The 5,472-nt window shown below is 35.9% G+C and overlaps 1 pseudogene; it reads left to right on the top strand.

Annotated features, from left to right (window-relative positions):
- The first annotated feature begins 2,026 nt into the window (after positions 1-2,026).
- On the top strand, positions 2,027-4,194 carry LOC131396637 (protein FAM161A-like; annotated as a pseudogene).
- Positions 4,195-5,472: the final 1,278 nt, after the last annotated feature.

Here is a 5,472-nt window from a genome sequence, read left to right as displayed (position 1 = left end):
AAAATTCTCATAGCAGGAAGAAGATTGATAATTTCCTATCAACAGAATACCATTTTAGGTTATAACTTTAATTTCAATTCATATCTTAAAACTTAAGTTACGAATACCTAAAAACTGCAATGTTAAGGATCATTCCAACTTGGAGTTAGAATAATAAAATGTGGAAATTGTAATAACTCTACTGGTTCAATGGGAAACATTTAGAGTAAGAACTATTAGAAAGTTTATGCCGATTTTGTTTTACATAATGAACTCCATCTTGTTAATCTTTTCAAATTACTTCAATATATGAGCACATGACTATAAAACTTCAAATAGCTCTCTTCTCTCAGTCTTTTTATTTTATGCTCCAGGAGTTCAAAGGTTAAAACAAAGGGAAACCAAAACTGAATCAGCCTGTTTATAAGCTGCTAAATCCAAATGTTCATCAGCAGTTTCATATCTGTGCTACACCCTTATTAATGAAACTCATGATGGACTGACTTATGAAGCCATAAAGCTGTATATTCATAAATCTGCATATTCATAAATCTGCTGCTTACATAGCAAAGTACAAGTAAACAAGAGACATAGGTCCTGAGGGCAAATGGCCTAAGTCTTTCATTACTTCATTATTTGTAATTCACAACAAATCTAAGAGGTCCTTACATCAAGTACCCTACCCACTGAACTCAAACCCTGGACTTTTCAGAAAATACAAACTGGTTGACTTGAACTCTGGTAAAATGTGAATTTGAAGTTAGAAAAGTACTATCAGGATACTTGCAGATTACTAATTTACTTTAAAGATTGGCTAATTAGAGTTTCTACAGGGCAGATATTAATAACACAAATTTGCAGATGTTTTGAAGCATCCTCTTAAAAAGTATATCAAAACCTAATATTTTATGAAGAGGGAAATATGTCCTCTTTTGAATGATTTAATCCACCCACAATTGTTATTGACGTGAGTTTGCAGTATATATTTCTAAACAGAGCTACTTTCTGTGCCAGTTGGCAAAAACCAGTCTTAGTAGGCACTTTACTTTAGGAAATAGATAATTTCCTATAGAATATGATGCTGTTTTAGGTTATAATTTCATTGAATGCTAATTCATATGCTAGAATTTAATATTGACTTTTGTTCTAGCCATCATGTGGCAGACATGATTAGCCCCCACTACCAAATACCTAGAAACATCATAATCATACTTTTACACACAAACCCCAACTCACTGTCAATAAAAAAAGAGACAGGAGCCAACCCCACGGCCTAGTGGTTAAGTTCGGCATGCTCTGCTTCGGCAGCCCTGGTTTGGTTCCCCGGGTGCAGGACTACACCGCTCTTCAGCAGCCATGCCATGGCAGTGACCCACTTACAACATAGAGGCAGATTGGCACAGATGTTAGCTCAGGGTGAGTCTTCCTCAACAACAACAACAAAACAAAGACAATCCTGAAGGGATAATGATGGAGCAGAAATGGGAAATAAGAACCATAAGTGGACAAACTTCAAGAATAGCTCTGGATTTATGTTCATCTTGATGACATGAGAGACTTGGGTTTTATTACTCACATAAGGACAGGAAACAAGAACTTGGAAAACGAGGAATTGGGATTGATATCATTCATGTAAATCAGGGACTCTGGAAGAGATATATCTGCAGAGAAAATGTGAACAAGAGAAAAAACACACACTGGCACAGGGAGGTAGCAAAATGACTCATTTGTAGGTTTGGGCTAGGGGGTAAAAAAGATTTCTATTACAATTTATAACTACAGACCTGTCCCAGTGTGGACTTAGGTTTAAATTTACACTATCCAGGTGTGGCTAAGGAATCCTCAAGCCTTAATCATTAATGTAAAAATGGCCCCAAACGCATTCTAACCATGGAGTGCCTGGTAAAAGCAAATATAAAATTTCTCTAGTGGAAAATGTTCTCAATCTAGGCCATGAAGAATTCTCATAGGAAAAATTTACTGAAAAGAGATTTACAATCTGGATTTTAAAACAGAGGAGGCAGGCACCCACTTCCCCAGGGGGGTGATGACCGCATCCCACAGAGGAGTGGGTGAAGCTGAAGGCCTCCAGTCCCAAACACCACTAAATCCCGATACCAGAGCGCGGGTTGCCAAGTACGCTTGGCATGAACACCCCTTAGAGGGCCTGGTGGTGGTGGCCTTGGAGGAGGAGGATGAGGAAGAAGAGGAGAAGGCAGTCTGGCAGGCTAGCGGGGGCATTGGCTGATTTTAATTAACACCCCTTTCCTAGGATGGATGAACGTGCACATATGAGCTATGAGAACTTTGTGGACTTTTCTATTTACCACTCGAATGAAGAGTATTTTAGGGAATGAGAAGAGCTGAAAGCTGCCCACATGGAAACTATGGCAAAGTTAGAGAAAATGGACCAGAATAAATTAAATTTAAAGGAGGAGGAAAGGACAGCACATGTATACGGTGACAGATGGTAATTAGCCTTTAGGTGGTGAACATGATGTAGTCTACACAGAATTTGAAATATAATGATGTACACCTGAAATTTATGTAATGTTATAAACCAATGTTACCTCAATAAAATAAGTAAATAAAATAAAATAAAGGAAGTTCAGCCCCTGATCATCAGTGAAGATGCTCCTAGGGTCTCTTCCAGATCTGTATCAGAAAAGAGCTCTTATCACCCTGTCTGTTAATGATGTCCCTTTCAGAGCCAGCTTTAGGCCAGTCTTCCTCCTTGTATATGTCTTCCTCTGAAGAGAATTGCCCAACTTAGAAAAAGAGTATCTTGAGAAAAATAGAACGATGACCTACGCCAAGGACTCATCAACAACACACGAGCAAACTATTTTGTTGAAGATTATATTCAGTGTGAAGCTGCTGACTTCCCAGCAGTTGTAAAAACAAGGAAGAAACCAAAAGAATGGGTGCCAGAGATTACAGTACCTGAGCCTTTTCGATTGATCGTTAGAGAACAGAACAAAAAGGAAAAGAACATGAAATCTCAATCAGAGATTGAAGTGGTACATAAACTACTCAAAAAACAAGAAGAATGTTGTATACCTGAAACCAACATAATGTTTATATCAATTGTATCTCAATAAAAAAATAATAAATACATTAAAAAAAAAGATTCAGAGTGGAAGAAGAAATTCCAAGCCAATCCAGTTCCTGCATTCATCTTTTTCCCCTTTGTCATGATAGAGTCAAGCAAAATGAAGAGTAGAGGTGGTCTATGAATTAGGTGCCAGACTGCTGATTTTAAAGACCTTCCTGAGAGATACTAGAAACACTCAGAGATACTAGAATAGTAGATACTAGAAAGAGATACTAGAAATACTCAGAACACAAATGTCCAAAACTCCTAGCAGTCTGTAAACCCCCTGATCTTCATGCATCCTCTTATGCATCCACTAGAAGATAAAAAATTTTGGCAGACATTGAAGCAGATGAAAATTTAAGAGAAACACATTGGCCTTGTCTACCTCCAAGTCACCAGTAAGAAGTACAAGTCAAAGCCCGTGTCTTATAACTGCAACCCTCCAATGCCCATGATATCTTCCAGAGGAAGAGAACCAGCCACAGGATCATCTGAGGAAAAGAAAACGTTGAAAGAAGAGAGAAATCGGATGCTAACTAAGCAGAAGCAAAGAATGAAAGAACTGCAGAAACTCCTGACAACCCAGGCTAAGGTTTATGATTCATACCAAAGCTTAGCGCAAATGTCTACATCCAAAGTAAAATCTCTCAGAAAGAGCAAAAAGGAAAAGATGAAAGAATACCAACGAGAACTATAAGAAAGAGAAGAAAATTTAAAAGAGGCTGCTACTATTTGAAAGAGTTGCCCATAAAAATGCAAGAATGCCAACAGAAAAGTATCATTCTAACTGCCTAAAAGCACTAGGAATATCTGATGAGTTTGTTGCAAACAAAGGCCAAAGAGGAAAAATGTCTGAGTACTTCAGCTATCAAGGGACAAAAAGTTTCACTGAAGATAAAGAAAGCTTTAATGAAGATGAAAAAATAGAAGAAAAAGAGAATGAGAGAGAAAATTATTTTATTGATACCAACAGCCAGGATTCTTACAGGGAAAAAGATGAAGCCAATGAAGAGAGTGGAGAAGAGAAATCTATGAAGAATAAAACAGAATCACCCAGATCTCCTCCTTATGCTGGTGCTGTTGTTTGCAGCATCTCGTGTCAGCATCCACACTTGTGATGTTAAGAATTTCGATGAGGAGGGCTCTTGAGCAAAGTCATCTGTAGCCTGAAAAGGCTGAATCTAGCTGATTGGTCATTTGGTCCTTTAGAGCAAGGCTTTGCCTATTCAGTTTTTTTAGTCGCTACATACGGTCTGTTTGCAACCTTGATCTTACTTGTATTTTTAAAAAGCATTTGACAATCATAGCTGTCACAAACTGATTACTTATGAAAATACACATTACGTCATTATTTTTGGTGGGAAAAAAATGGCTTAGCCTTGAGAGCAGAGAGAAGTCTCGGCCTTTGGTGATTTGTTTGAAAAATTTTTTCAGGAAAGCATGAATCAACAAACATTTTAAAATTTTAAAAAATAAAAATGAAAAGATGAGACAAAAAAATCCATGATGAAGTGTCACCAGGTATAGTAAATAATATTATTTTCTTCAATAATGCCAAGTTAGAACTACTGAATAGAGACTCAAAAACAAATATATTAAAAATAAATAATATCACACACAAAAAGGAATTGACAACATAAAAGAAGACAGAAATCCATAAAAACATCAGAGGGCTTTTTAAACAACAAAATAGGATTTCTAAAGTTTTTTAAATTTCATTATTATAATTCAAAATTAAATTTAACTTTTAAAAAAGGCAATAATAGAAAGAATGGGGGAAAAATAAGATTTTAAACATAACGGGTAAGAACTCTTCATAATTAATGAAAAATAAATTCTCAGATACAGTAAGCACAGTAAGTCACATGCAAAATAAATTTTAAAAAGAATCTAATAGATACATTCTATCGAAAGTGTCAAACGCTAAAGCCAAAAAGAAAAATTTAAAAGAACTAGAGACTCAGCGAACAATTAAGTTGAAAGCAGACTTCCTCATAAAAACAGAACTCAGAACACAAATAAATGATTAATTCAAATTGACAAAATAAAATCATTGGCATTCTAGAATTTTATAACCAGCTGGAAAATCATTAAATAGTAGGGGCAATACAAATACGTTTTCCAACAGACAAAATATGGAAGTAATAACTACTCATTTATTAAATGAGCTAATTAAGGAAGAAGAAAGCTGAACCCACAAGAAAGATGATAATGCAAGGAGAAATGACACACAAATTGGTAAGTGTATTGGACCTAGAAAATCGATATAGCACAATTAGAATATTCATATTAATGAAAGTGTATAGTATTAGTGAAATGCTAATGGAAGATGTATAAAAATATGAAATGGGACTAAAGATGGGGCAAGAATAACACAGAGAAGTGAAACAGGGAAG

This window comes from Diceros bicornis, chromosome 33 (assembly GCF_020826845.1).
Source record: "Diceros bicornis minor isolate mBicDic1 chromosome 33, mDicBic1.mat.cur, whole genome shotgun sequence".
Classification (NCBI taxonomy): Eukaryota; Metazoa; Chordata; class Mammalia; order Perissodactyla; family Rhinocerotidae; genus Diceros; species Diceros bicornis.
Note: the sequence above shows the minus strand (reverse complement) of the source record. Positions and strands in the feature narration are given on the sequence as shown.